This window comes from Pelophylax lessonae (assembly GCF_965119305.1).
Source record: "Pelophylax lessonae genome assembly, chromosome: 7".
In the NCBI taxonomy this organism is placed as follows: Eukaryota; Metazoa; Chordata; class Amphibia; order Anura; family Ranidae; genus Pelophylax; species Pelophylax lessonae.
The window spans coordinates 133,372,681-133,388,557 of record NC_138774.1 but is presented as its reverse complement, the minus strand read 5'-3'; positions in this window follow the sequence as shown (position 1 = coordinate 133,388,557).

The following is a 15,877-nucleotide window of genomic DNA, read 5'->3' as shown; positions in this document are numbered from 1 at the left end:
TGCGACTATTCATATATCTGAGGCCTCAAGATTATTCTATCTTAAGCATTGATTTACATTACGTACATTACGTACATTTGTATGTATTTATTCCTATCTTTGTGCACTGTTGTTTATTGTGAGTCCATTGTAATTATCTTGTATGAAGTGCTATTTATTTCTTACACTTGTTTACTTTTGGCACATGTGGGGTGTTTGGTTTTGTACAGTGTTTATTGTTTGTATTTTTTGCTATGTAGTCCTAGCACTTGTTGTTTTATTACATGTCATGTTACCAATTATGAGTGGTCTATTCCTGCCTGGCTTTTTCTATGTGCAGTGGCAGTCATCTTTTAAGTGTTTATAATATGCTTTTTTTTTTCTCTACTTTCTCTACATTTTGCCATTTTTATGCGGAAGCATAAAAAAGTTAGCTTTATTTAAGCTTGGATGTTAGATATTTTTCTTTTTGATGCGCTGTTGTGATTTGCTCCTTTGTTGATCTTTCTTTGACCTCTATTCTGTATGTGTCTTTTTACCCTTGCACTGTATGATGTCATCACTAGGGGGAACTGTAGGTGGGTTTATTGGTCTGTTCACTTCCATGTAGTGTCCTGAGAAAGATGAACTGAGCTTCATCAAAATGTTGAAAATCAAAACTCTGCAAGACCCGTAAATGCCTCTATACCAGGATAGATAGATAGATAGATAGATAGATAGATAGATAGATAGATAGATAGATAGATAGATAGATAGATAGATAGATAGATAGATAGATAGATAGATAGATAGATAGATAGATAGATAGATAGATAGATAGATAGATAGATAGATAGATAGATAGATAGATAGATAGATAGATAGATAGATAGATAGATAGATAGATAGATAGATAGATAGATAGATAGATAGATAGATAGATAGATAGATAGATAGATAGATAGATAGATAGATAGATAGATAGATAGATAGATAGATAGATAGATAGATAGATAGATAGATAGATAGATGGCTCAGGGTAACACTATAATCATCTACCTAAAGCCTTTTAGGTATTAAAGTGACACTAAACAATAGCCTAAAGCCCCGTACACACGTACCGATCGTCGGCCGACCGATCGGCCGTCTTTTGTCCCCGGGCTGTCGTGTCCGCTGAAAAGTGCAAAAGACTGCACGCAAATTTTGTCCGCCGACTGCAGAAGTGATGTCATGTGATGGTTAACTTTCCCTGTGTTTTTTCTTTTCTGAGCATGCCCAGTCTTGCAAATCTTCTGTCTGTTGGCCGAATTCTGTACTGACTGGCGAACAATCGGCCGTTCTGGTGTCGACATACAAAAATTTTAATGCTTGCACGACAGATTCTGTTCGGCCGAAAGTGCGCTGTCGGCTGTCGGAAGCATCATACTAACAAGCCGAAAATCGGCCGATCGGTCGTCGGCCGAATCTTTTCGGCCGACAATCTGCACGTGTGTACGGGCCTTTACTCTCCAAAAACTATCTACAGTACACACATTCACTACTTACCGAACATGTGATATGTTTTTTATAAGTTTGTTTCTTACTATAGTTTACTACATCCTAGTAACATCCACAGGGAGCTCCAAACCATTCCATGAGTTGTGGTCATGTGCACTGCTCCATGCACACTAAAATCCCATAGTCCATAGCAAAATCCCTAATATCCATCTCAGGAGCAAAAAAGAGAGGGTGGCTATGTTCCTACATACAGTGGAGAACAAAGAAAAAAGTAATTTAGCCATTTGGAAGGATCAACATAAGGTATGTTTTGAGTTAAGAATAAAAATTGAATTAGAATGTAATTTTCTTTAGTGTCACTTTAATCTTTAAATGTGACCCCTATGATTGGGTGATATTGTATAATAAAAATAATTGTCATTTAAAAACAAAATGATAGGGGACGTATCCACCCAGCGAAGCAAATGGTGGCTTGTTTCGTAGCTCCAGCTGCCTCTTGCCTTCAGCAGCAATATAGAGAAACAGGAAGAGTCTCCTACTACATGGCAGCCTGCCCACTTTCCCACCGTCTCCCTGGGTGGTGATGTCTAAAAGAAGAAAGCCCACTAAGCCATCCAGCACCTTACTGATTTCTACACAGCAGTGGGGCCCGCACGCATTCCATGGACATAATTTAATCAGTTTTTCATTTTATTTGTCACATACGTCTAGCGCAAACAGTTCGGGCGAGAAACACAATAACCTTTCAATTTATTGCTCATTCGGCAGAATTTTCCAAACTGTTCCTTCAATTTTTCAGCTCTGAAAAGTTAAAACCGATTTTCTATTTGTGCTCATTAACTGGACAAAAAACGAACAAACTGATCAAATTACAGATTTCCCAACTATTTTTTGGCTAATGTATGGTCAGCATTACTCCCAATCAATTTCCCCCTGAGAACAAGCTAATAAAAATCATCCAAACCCCCAAATTGCTCAAGCTATTCCTAAAGATAGACAATCTTTATGAGCCCTACTTCTTTTTGAATATGAATCCCAATTAAAATTTTTAAAAGCCAACTCTTATAGGATAAGCAATAAAGCTGGTGCTAGACTAGTGAACCAAGCAAAAGACCAAGAACTTAAACAACAGATTGCATCCCTCACTCATCCTTACTCTAATCGTAAACTATTTAACCCTAAGGATATTGCTGACACCTTTGGGGATTATTATCAATCACTTTAGGATCTATGCACTGACACCTCTACCCCGCAGCCCTCTCCAGAACTTATTACAAAATTTCTCTGTGATGTGCACTTACCTTCTCTCACCCCAGAACAGCTCTCTTCCATATTGCAACCATTTACCTCCCAAGAAGTACTCAAGATTATTAAAAATCTTCCAAATCATGAGGGCGGAAACAGCAGCCGACGGAGATGGGTGCGTTCTAAAGATCTCCAGAGACATCCTCGCTGACTGGCAACTCTCAAACGACAAACAGCAGCCCTGACAGCACACACCCTCTGGTGCTTAGTCCTGTGCACCACCCCCAGGGAGATGGGGAAACGAAAGCCACAAGAGGGGCGAAGGAAGCTCACAGATTTTTTTCCCTCCACCAGCATGTCTCCCAGTCAAGATGGCACTGGCAGGTCTCCTGCAGTTACATGAAAGAAGTAAAACAACAGGCACCCACCGAGAGAGGTAATGATAGTGCCTTCACACACAATACCCCTAGCAACAGCCCTCAGAAGAGCAAATTTAAATACTCCACACCACAGTATGAAACCGAGAAGCATACAGAGGAGGACTAAAATTCACAAGATGATACGAGGGAGATGGTGGAGATGATAGAGGATATCCCAACCAAAGGCCAACCCATCATGGACACTACCCTAAAGGAGATGCTGATCTCTCTGTGGTGCTCTCCACAGGGACATGGCCACACTAGTTTCTCAAGTAAGAGGGGAAGTATCAAAGCTGAGGCACAGAGTGCACCATGTAGAGAGCAAAAGTTTTCTGTTGCTCACAATGAGTTGATGGATGCCCACAATGAACAGGAGGAAGAAATTACCCTGCTTAAAGCAAAAATAGCTGACTTGGAGGAAAGATCACATAGGAACAATGTTTAGTTTAGAGTGGTGGCAGAATCTGTCCCCCAGTGGATCTCTGTTCTTACCTGCAAAATATGATCGTGGCTTTGCTCCCATTTGTGCCAGAGAAGGTATGGGTGGTAGATAGAGCCCACAGACTTCAACGACCATCTTACCTTCCTGATACAGTCCCCAGGGATGTTATAGCAAAAATCAACTTTTTTCATGTGAAAGAGGAACTGATGCAATTTGCCACACATAACTCCCCTCTGCCTGATTCCTACTCAGGCATTTTTTTATTTACTGACCTATCTCAACACACAATACAAGCCCATGGGCTGCTGGGAAATATTATGAAACTTCTCTGTAATCATCACATCATGTATCAATGGAGACACCCCGCTAAACTACTTGTCACCAAAGACCAAACTACCCACATTGTGAAATCAGTGGATGAAGCTATCCGCTTAGCTAAACAATGGAACCTCCTGCCACCTTCAGAGGGCCCTCAGAAGGCTTAATCCCCTAGCGGTCATTTATTGCCTGAATGGGAGACCATGGCAGGTTAAACATTATATAATGTACCCTTTTTATCTCCACTTTGTTTGAAGTAACTAAATGGCCCTTTTCCAGATCAGCCATTCTGTGAGAGATGCTCTCCTAGTGGTTGGAGAAACCCTGATTGTTGTGCGCAGCACATGCTGTTTCGTGAGCAAGCTCACATTTTTTTTAGAATATGTTTTTGTTGTTTGTTCTTAAGTTTCACTTTTTTCTTTTATGCACCACAAAGTCAATCTTCACTACCCTGCCTATCAAGTGAACCCATACATGCCCCCACACCGGCGTAAGCACTTTGGCATCGTCTGTTACCCTATATAAAATATATGAACCTCTACCTTCCTGTTATCCTCTGCGGCAAGTACGTCACTAGCATCATTGTGGACTTAGCCTTTTTACATCTTTTTAAATGCTACCATGGTGTTTAAATTAGTCTCTTTAAATGCACATGGCCTTAATAACCCTTATAAGAGGAAATCAATGTGGGCAGAAGCTGTAAATTTAAAATATTCTTTGCATTCAAGAGACTAATATTTGCAAGGGATAAGCACCTAAACACACCAATAACGCATATCCCATTTTATACACAGCAAATGCTCCAGAAAAGAAAAGCAGGGTTATGGTGGCCATTAAAAACTCAGTGACATTTGTACCCTATGACGTTCTTTTTGACCCTCAGGGTAGATACTCAGTGCTGACCTGTAATTTGAACAACTCAGCATATACATTAGTAAATCTTTACACCCCTAACTTTGGACAAGTGTTAGGCCGCAGGCCTTTATTTGTGGGAGGAGCTAGCGTGCCTTTAAGACGCTGCTCCTCCCCTCCCCGCCTGCCGCGTCACTCGCTGTCACCGGACAGCCGAACTTCCGGTCCTCCAGGCCCGCAGGATGTGTAGCAGGCCCGCTGACACCGCCGACCCGGCTGACACCGCCGACCCGGCTGACACCGCCGACCCGGCTGACACCGCCGACCCGGCTGTCACCGCCGACCCGGCCGACACCGCCGACTCTGCTGGCTCCGCTGACTCCACGGACTCCCCGCCACTGCCGCCGCCGGTTCCCGCCGGCCTGCCTCCTGCTTGCCTCCAGCCTCCTGCACCATCATCCTCCGCTCGGGCGGCCCGTCCATTCATCCGGCCGCCGGGCGACAGGTACCGCTTGGGGGGGGGGGGAGGGGGGGGGGGTTCCTGGGTTCCTGCGGGGGCTTGATTTCTGCCTTGCCTGCTCCAGGCCACGGCTACCACATACGTGGGTCTCCGGGGGGGGTCTTGTTCTGCCTTGCCTGCACCAGGCCACGGCCCTGCTTCTTACTACTTCTGTCTTTATCTCTGTTACTAGCTGTGTATTTCCATGCTGTTTTACTATTGCCACTATGTGTACTGGCCCTGCCTATGGACGCTGCTTGTTACTATGGGTACTACTCTAATACTATTTTGACCAGGAGTACTGCACTGCTAATACCTTTTGCTATGGGTTGTTACCCCTATACTATTGTTACATGGGCTCTGCTACCTAATACTGTTGTTATTAGGGGTACTGCTACTCCGCAATACTACTTTGCTATGAGTATTGCTACTATAAAAAAAAAAAAAAAACTATTGTTACTATAGGCATTGCTACCCTGAATTCTATTGTTACTATGCGTACTACCCTGGGAACATTATTTTGCTATGGGTACTGCCGCAATGTACTGCTACGCTACTGTTACTGCTGTTACCTCTTGGACCATTGATATACATGCCGCTACACGACCATACTGTCATTACCACAACTAACTGTGTTCCGATTCACTGCATGCCGTTACTGTGTGCACCTCGGCGGACATATACTGCTACAGTTTTTCATTTACGACCGCACGCGCCACTGCCTTGCACCTACGGATGCTCTGCATACCTTTACCTTACGTGCACTATTGCCATACATGCCGTCGCGCATGTCACTACGGTGGGCGCTACCACACGGCCACGCTACATCATTGTTGTTACTATTCCCACCATATTACTGCATACACTAATTTCATCTCTACCTACGCTGTTACTACCGCGGTGCTACGGTTACACTGCTACACTACATGACTACCAATTACGCTTATATTGCCGCTGTTCACACTACTACACTACTTAGGCTACCACCGTATACTACTACTACTTCCTCGTTGGTATGTTGCACTACCCCTTCATCAAGCCTCTGCATAGGGTTAGAGAACTGGCTATTTAGGGCTAGGCGCTGGCCTTAGTCTCCCTGGTAGCTGGTCCCGCGAGGCCAACTCCCCAATCTCAACACGGAGATTTTCGCCCTCGGGCCAAATCATAGTTAGTGCCTCGCATCCACCCATCTCTTGGGGTTATAGTTAGGGCCTCACCTGTCACGGCCACACGTTTTAAATCTTTTACCGTCACCGAGAGGCCAACCCCCCGCCACCACGCTAGTGGCTCGTGCCCCACGCCCAAATCATAGATAGAGCCTCTCACCTGCCGCTTGGCAACTAGCAGGGCCTCACCTGTCACGGGGTAGTCAGCTTTCGCCTCGGCACTAGTTAGCCAGCCAGTTCTGTTTTAGCTCAACGGTGTTTGCTTAACCAATTTTCCTTTGTGTGTTATTTTCTCTTTCAGCATGTCTCAAGCAGTCATCGTAGGTGAAGGGTCATCTCTCCCAGGCACACCCGCTAGGCCTACCACCCCTGTGAGAACTGGTGCCCTCGGGGAATTTCCGAGAACCTTCCACGCCGGGCCCCCCTTTTAAAGACCCTGGACCATCCCCAGGTTTTCGTCTGTTGGGCGCCTCAGGGGCACCCCCCTTTTTTCAGCTACGGCCAGTAGGCTGAATTCTGCGAACGGTTCTCAGCACATCCCGGGGATCCCGGACTGGGTTCCAGCTCTCGGGGGGGGGGGGGGGCTAGGACGGTCTTTTAAGGGACGCTAGACACCATCTCATGATCACTACAAATCAACAGTGTCAGTCTGTCCAAACTGGAAGCGCTGTCCATCCCACATGGTCCCACTTCCCTCCAAGCCACTACAGGCACTCGCTCCAACAGCTGACAGAGTAGGCCCCCAGCCTCGCCTTTTTTCCTCCCCTTCTGCTTCCCCAGTCCTTACCCCGGCACACTTGGTCCCCCCCAGCCCTCCGCAAGGACATCTTAGAGGGGTAGGACATGTTTCTGGTTTCCTTACTGTCTGCCTCCCCAGACGGTGTAGGAAACCGGGTGTACTATTACGGTGATTTGGCCTTAATGATGAAGGCCAGAGACCCTAGATTCAACAAGCTTCCATTCCAGGTTTTATCCTAGCCTCCGGCATCTTCAGCGTTGCGTGCTCCGTGCGTCTGCAATGCCGATAGGTATTAGGTTTCACCTTCTCGTAAGTGGTTGTCTTAGGCCGCAAGTACGGGGGTTTTCTTGTTCTTCGACTTCCACAAGTCTGTATCAGCAAGCTGTGGCAGCTTGGCCCAGGTTAACGTCCGTTCTCACTGGAGCCTCTTGGGCTCGGTTCTATTTTTCAGGTATTTCCACAGGCTTAGTGCCCCCGTTGGGCAGTCTGCTCTTCCACCTCTCATACTGCCGACCTGTGCTCCTCGGAGGCCGATCCCTCCTTTCCTGGTTCCTCATGGGGGAGCTAGGGAACCTGTTCGACGTAGCCAAGGGACAGGCTTGGTCGTCCCGTCATTTATCTGGCTCAATTATGCGGTAACAATAACCTTATGGAGGTGCCCGTTGTTTTAGCGCCTGCAGACTACTGCACGTCCGTTCCATATGCTTTGGGCAGCGCGCGTTCCAATAAACATCTTGTCATTAATCTGTCTGCTCTTCGTTTGTCCACTACCCGAGCCTGAATTACGCTCATTCTATCCACCAATTCTCTTTACTATCGCCCTGATTGATGCCATCCAAGCTACTTGAAGGCAGGTAGGGCCGCATGGCTCAGTTAGTCTTTACTCCATGCCTTTGAATTGTTACCCATTCGTCCCTCCTTGTTCATGGTGTCAAGGGCAGAAGAATGTTCCTTGCTGTTAGTCTCACGTTCGGGGCCTTGAGTAGCCCGTGAAGTTTCAACACTTGCTGAGACTCCCTGCTGGTTCCTCCTCCTTTTCTCTAGATGCCCCACGGTGTTACATCACGTGGATGTTTTCCTGTTGGTCGTACTTAGCGTCTGCTACCCTGTCAGTCTCTAGGCACTGTTGCACTGTCACTACCTTTAAGGCGTCCCCCTGTCGCTTGTCAGGACCACTGTACCCACCTCTAGTCTAGTCCTTTTAGGCGTCACACTCGTGCCACACCACGCAGTCTAGTCTCCCTGTGGTCAAGCTCGGGCGTTCGCAAGGAGGTTAGTCAAGTTCCACAAGTTGGTATCTTACTCGTAAGGATCTACAGTCTGGTTGGTTCTTTGAACTCCGCAATCTGCATTATTCCCCTTGGTAGTTCATTCATTTCCAGGCTGTTGGGCTTATCATGGACCCTCCAGATGAACTTGGTCGTTCAGTCTCCCCGGCTAGGGTAGACCTGACCATGTGATTGGTTTTCCTGGTACACTAGCATGGGGTCTTCTTGTTCATTCCACCGTGATCCGCCAAATCCTCAGTTTTCTGGACAGACGCAGCCGCCATTTCCGGGTTGCAGCACATTAACACTTCGTTAGGTGTTGATGGCCGGTAGAGTCTCTTGGCTTTCTGCCTCCCGCGAGACTTCGGCCTTATTAGGTTTTCACCTGATAGTGGCGGCGGTTTGCATGGGGCATTCCTGGCCAGGGAAGGCTGCGCAGTTAGTGTCAACTTGGCGGCCGACATTTGAATCTAGTAGGGCTGTTCATCTTCTTGATCTTTATGAGGCTGGTTCGCTGGCTGACCTGGTTGACGGCCACCAGTCAGTTCTTCCTCTTCCGCGAACATATCACAAGTCCCTCAAGTTCGTCAAGTTGATCCCGGGCTAGCCCGGTTTGGCTCAGTGTCAATTTTCTCGGGTACCGTATCTACGAACACCAGGAGGACTCACGACAGAGCATGACCATCTTCCAAGGTCCTCAGTTGAATTCGTCTTACACGGTCGTTCAGTCAACCATGGTCGCTTCGCTGTTTTTGCCACCTTTCAGCTCAGACTACCATATAACTCGGACAAACTTTACTTTGTCTGGCGTGCGAGCCACACTTTGACGTCTGCTCCAAGCCTTTCTCCTACCCTCAGGGCTTGCCCGGTGAGGAAGGTATTGGGTTGGTAGGTAGATCGTTACGTGTCAACAACGTTTGCCATTGATGGGAATTCCGGACCTTCTGGCGCACTGGACTTGACACCATTCGTACCTCGTACAAACCTAGTCTTCAACCTCCATTTATTTAGTCTCCATGGGTTCCTTCCCGGGTATTCACCTTTGCAACCCAGTCGGCTAGGCTATCGTGCCTCCTCAAGAGGTTAGGTAGTTAGAGGACTACTGTCCTTTCACTCCGATGTTCAAAGGCCGGGCAGATATACCATCCGTTGGCATCCCCGTCTACCCGACTGAGGGTAACTGGTGCCGAATTGGAATCCTGATCATCTACCAGCAGGACACTCCCAGCCGCTCTCCGCTTTTCCCCCTGTCAGGTAGCCCCCTACCACTACTTAATGCATATTTTACATTCGCTCGTTGGGCATTGTTTTACGCTGGGTCCCCTCATCGCATTCCAGTCATTCTTTCAGAACAGGGGCGGTTCAGCTGCTTCTAGAACCAGGGCGCTGGGTATCAGCTATTTTTCCACGCATACACCCCACACCCGGGGAAAGAGGTAAGGTTAGCCTTCAAGAATCTTGTATCTTAAGCTGTGTCATGAATAAGTGCGTTTACTGCTTACTTTTTGCCCTCTTTTATTTACAGGCCTACCCCCTACGTCGGTTCCGGCACACCACACCGACTTATCCATACTTGCAGTTCTGTTCATCATTAATTAACCGACCACAAGTGTTAGGCCGCAGGCCTTTATTTGTGGGAGGAGCTAGCGTGCCTTTAAGACGCTGCTCCTCCCCTCCCCGCCTGCCGCGTCACTCGCTGTCACCCCACCCACCTTCACCCTTTTTATTGATACTCCTTCCCTCGGGTGGGCCCTCTTTTATTTACAGGCCTACCCCCTACGTCGGTTCCGGCACACCACACCGACTTATCCATACTTGCAGTTCTGTTCATCATTAATTAACCGACCACAAATATAATTTCTTTGTAAGCTCGTAAGATGTTGCTTATTGATGTGTAAGGATTTCAACTCTATCTTAGATTTCACTTTGGACAATACAACAGCCAAATCTAAGGCACACAGTCCTCTCCTGCCCTTTACATACGAGGCAAACCTTTATGAGACCTGGCGGTGCCTACATCTCAAGGAGAGGGATTATAAGTTCTTCTCTGTGGTTCATAGGACCTACTCAAGAATAGACATGTGCTTTGTAGTCTCAGATCTTCTACAACAAGTTGTCCATGCAGACATCCAAATAATCATATTGGGGGGCATGGCTAGCCAGTGTGGTGAATGGCAGCGTGCATGCTCAGCTCTCCTCTTGTACGGCCGCAGCGAGGGACCCCAGCGACAAGGAGCTGCCCACAAATTGCCTCCAGCAGCCTCTGAACACCCCACCACTACGGCGATGTCGGTGAGAAAGAGGAAGGGGCCGTCTAAGTCAGGCAAAATGCCAGATTTTTTCCCACATCAGTGCCGCCAGTCCAGCCAAGATGGCCAGCTCTTGCAGCGGTGCGGCACACCAAGGTTCTCTCCCACCATCCTCATCCTCCAGCCCGGTGAAGCACAAATCTAGGTGGCAGAATGACTCAGAATTGGGTCTGGAGGTAAGCCCCATCCCTTCTTCTCAGGATATAACCAGGGACTTGCAGGACTCAATTTCTGATTTCCCCACAAGGGGACAGTCAGTGATTTATACATTACTAAAGGATATGTTGGTGTCATTGAGATCCACAATACATGTTGACATAATGTCTTTAGCCCTCCAATTTAAAACAGAAATATCAGCGATATCTGACAGAGTTGATCACGTTGAGACAAAGATGGGGGGATTTGCGTCCACCTTTAAAGATATGGTGGAAGTGCATAATGACAGGGACTCTGAACTGTTCCAAATAAAGCGTAAATTGGCTGATCTAGAGGATAGAAGCAGAAGGAACAACATAAAAATTTGCAGAATACTTGAATCTGTTAAATCCCAGGACTTGAAAGCTTACTTTATTTATGTTCTTAAGGAGATGTTGCCTAACGCTCCTCTTGAGGACTTTATCATTGATCACATTCATAGGCTGCCCAAGCCTAAGCATATTCCCTCTCACCTGGCTAGAGACACAATTGCACATATTTATTTCTATCATGTAAAGGTGCAGTTTATGCTGGCCACAAGGTGACATGACAATCAGTCCCTTACCTTACAAGACCTGTCATTCTTCGCTGATCTCTCAGCTTTCACATTACAACAAAGGAGGCAACTCACCACAATCACTAAGCCTTTGAATAACCATGATATTACCTATTGTTGGCTTTACCCTCCAAAATTGCTAATAACCAAAGATGGATTGGTGATGATTATGCCGTGAACACGGTTAAAGATGCCATCTGCCTGCTGCGCACCTGGGGCATACTGGACCAGGATCACTCACATTCTGAAGTGCCACACAAATCACCTTCCTCTGCTGCTCGTAACTCTGATGCAGATTAATGAATGGAGCTCCTTCAATCCCACTGTACATCACTGCACTTGGCCTAGGAGAATAGCCACATTGGTTCTCCAAGTTTAACCCCTTTTGCCTTAGCAATAATTATATCGCACAGATTCAGAATCAAACTGTTTATGTGTTTGTTTTCTGTATTTTCTCTTGTTTTTTTTCTTATCTCCCTACAGTTTTTGTCTCCTCCGAGGTACCTCTTGGCACCTCCCACAACCCACACAAGTCTTCCACCAGTAGTCGGACCACGCCTTGTGGACTCAAGCTACTTTGGCTGTCTAACTTGGACTGCCTTCCTACCGGAAACCTTCCCCTCGCAAGACATCATCAACCAAACATTTCCTTCTATGGAGTTGGTTTTTACTGCCGACAGCCTTCCTCACCACACTAGCTTGCTGTATACTATATCCCAATTATCCACTGCCAACGTACTTTACAATGACTTTTACCATCTCCTCATTTAATGTGAAAGGCCTGAACAGTCCCCATAAGAGGCAGATGGCATGGAGGGAAGCAATCAAGCTGAAAAGTGATGTCATGTGCTTCCAGGAAACTCACTTTACTAGCCGAAATCCTCCTATGTATCGACACCATCTTTTTCCACGTGTATTCACAGCTAATGGACTGACAAAAAAAGGCGGTGTTGCGATAGCTATCAAGAACACTGTTCGATTCCAGCTAGTGGAGGTACACTTGGATCACTCAGGCCACTACATTCTGTTGGTTTGTGACATCAACAATACCGGAATCACTTTAGTCTCAATGTACTTACCTAACACCAAACAGCTCTCCTTCCTGAATAGGATTTGGAAAAAGGTCACAGCCATGAAACAAGGCCACATTTTCCTATGTGGCGACTTCAATGCCACTCCTGCCAGGGACTTAGACTTCTCCAGCGAAACTTGTAAACCCAAGCGCAAGGTGTCGCTATCCCAGTTCATCTCCTCATCGGGGCTCTTCGATGTTTGGAGGTGCCAACACTCCTCCAAACTAGACTATACTTTTTTTTCCACTGTACACCATTCCTACTCCCGAATAGATGCATTTTTAGTGGACAAATTCTTCCTGCAGAAGGTATCGAGGTCTAATATTCATTGTATAACCTGGTCAGACCATGCTCCGATCTCCATCAGTGTGGGGGGGGGGGGATCCGCTCCAAAACCCAGGGAATAGATGGCGCAATGACATTTGTATCATGTCCCAACCTGAAACTCTCAAGAGACTACATACATATCTGCAAGAATTTTTTTGCCATCAACGCCCCTTCGGTTGCCGACCCCTGCACACTATGGAACGTGCACAAGGTTTTTATTAGGGGTCTCTTCATTCAAATGTCTGCTAGGCACAAGAAACCGATATCTAAACAGATAGATGATATACTTTCAACTATCCAAACTCTAGAACAAGCCAATAAAAAGGGGACCTCCGCAGCCACACGCGAACAACTATTTAAATCTAGAAAGCTGTTACGTTCCCTGTTAGTCACACAACATAACAATGCTCTACGCACACTAAAAGTGAAACACTATTGCTATGGTAACAAGGCAGGAAAGCTATTAGCTTCTCAAATAAAGGATAAATCGCTTCAACAGAAGATTCCCTTTTTATATCATGCCACATTCGGTAAAAAGATCTATAACCCAAAGTAAATAGCGGATACATTTAGTGAATACTATGAGTCTCTGTACAATTTAGAAAAGGACCCCTCGACTCCTCAGCCCACTGAAGTTACAATCGCGGCCTTCCTGTCCTCCCTTACATTACCTTCACTCTCTCAATCAGATTTATCTCAACTAAATGCCCCCTTTACATCCATTGAAATAGAAGTGGCTATACAAAATTTGCCACATAACAAATCCCCAGATCCTAAAGGTTACTCCTCTGAGTATTACCAACTGTTCTCCAAAATGCTGTCCCCCTATCTGGCCATATATTTGGCTGATTCAAATACCTGCATCAGTTTCCCCCCCCGGGCTCATACCCCGACTGGTCCACCATGACCAGGTTGGCTTTGTGCTTGGCAGACAGATTACTGATGCCACCAGACGGATGTTGAACTTTATCCACATTGTGGAACGGATGGGCAGGCCTTCTCTGCTTCTCACCCTGGATGCAGAAAAGGCCTTCGATAGAGTCCACTGGGGGTATCTGGAGCGAGTCTTGCAAAAATGTGGTTTCCCAGGCCCGATTATGAACGCAATAATGGCCATATATTCTTGCCCCTTGGTATTTGTGTTCACAGAAGGCATGTTTTCTAAGAACTTTAAAATATCTAATGTGACAAGGCAGGGGTGTCTCCTGTCCCTCCTGATATTTGCTTTAGTTATGGAACCCCTGGCAGAAAAAAATAAGATTCAACCCTCACGTATGTGGCATTACCTCGTATGCCAATCAATATAAAATATCATTATTCACAGACGATGTCATCTTGACACTACCAGACCCTAATCAGTCATTACATCGAGCCCATCAGATTTTACTCCAATTTGGAGAGGCCTCCTATTACAAAATCAATGCTTCCAAGTCCAACTTCCTTGGCATTAATGTGGATGCCGTGACTGCCTTATCCTTGCAACATAGTCTACCCTACCCGTGAATGACTGGCCCTTTAACCTATCTAGGTATTGAACTTACACACCCACTCTCTTTTGAAAATCAATTATGCACCTTTAGTATCGTCAATAGCACAGGACCTATCCAAATTACAACGTTTCTACATCTCTTGGTCGGGTTGTTTAGCCGTAAAAGATGATAATTTTACTGAAAATACTTAATGTATTTAGGACACTCCCGATACCGGCACCACCCTCCTTCTTCTCTGCTTTACAAAAACAACTATCCCACTTCGTATGGGCAGGCAATAAGTCGCGGACTGCAATAACTACTTTGATGAATCATAAAACGGTGGGTGGTGGTGGTGTGCCTGTATGAAAAGATTATCACACAGCAGCGATCTTGGACCAAACCAGAGACTGGTTCCGGGGTCCTGCTGCAAAGCCTTGGTGCCAATTGGAATTCGACTGAATGAGACCTAACTCCCCTGCATCCTTAATCTTAGCACCAAACACACCAAATTTAACAAAAGAACTGTCCTACCCAACCGTACAAGCCACACTGCAGGCATGGATGCAATTCATCCACTCACATTTGGATATTTTTAATTTCATTAATATCCCAATACCTTTAACCTCTCTATGTTGGAGTAGACCAAATATATCTTTGGCAGATTGGGAACAAAAAGGCATCCTAACCTTGGCCCATCTTTATACAGGGAACAAAATAGCCCCTTTCTCAGACCTTAAGGCCCGATTTAACCTTCTACCCACAGATGTCTTTAAATACATTCAGATTTCCTCCCTTTGCAAAACACTTCTTAAAACCTACGTACCAATCCCGGAAGAACTTTGGAAGTTCTGGCATAGTTGTTGACTACATCTCTAGAACTGGGTGGATCCACTCATTAGAAAAATAATACTGTACTCCATCAAACTGGTACTGCCTAAACTTGCATCATATTCGTACAGTATGCTTATTATTCACCGGGCTCTGACAGACAGATAGGGGAGTCATGACAGTTCTCATACTTTGTCTGGAGGTGACACTTTGGGGTTGATGTAGCAGTGCCTGGTAGCCAATCAGCTTCTAACTTCAGCTTGTTCAATTAGGCTTTGACAAAAAAAAAAAAAAATGGATTTCTGTGCAGTGCTGCACCAGATTTTTCACTCTCCAGTTTTAGTAAATCAACCCCTTTTCGACCAGTGGGGGGAACTATTTGGTCACTCTACCTTTTAAAAATATAAAGCGCACCAAGATTCAAGAAAGAATGCATAGGCCTCTTCTGTTTAGACAATATTTGCTTATCATGGAGTTCAGCTTTAACATGCTGAGCTAGTATATTTTAACCTTCCTAGCGGTATTCCCAAGCGTGGCTCAGGGTTACATTTCAGAGCCAAAAACGGTAACCCTGAGCCACACTCGGGGTACCGCCAGAAGCATCGCTGGATCCTGTAAAACAGGTTACTTACCTTGTCACCGGGATCCAGCGATGTGTCTCGGCGGTGTCTCGTGGCAGATCTTCCTCCCAATCCTCTCCGTGCCCCGGCTTCC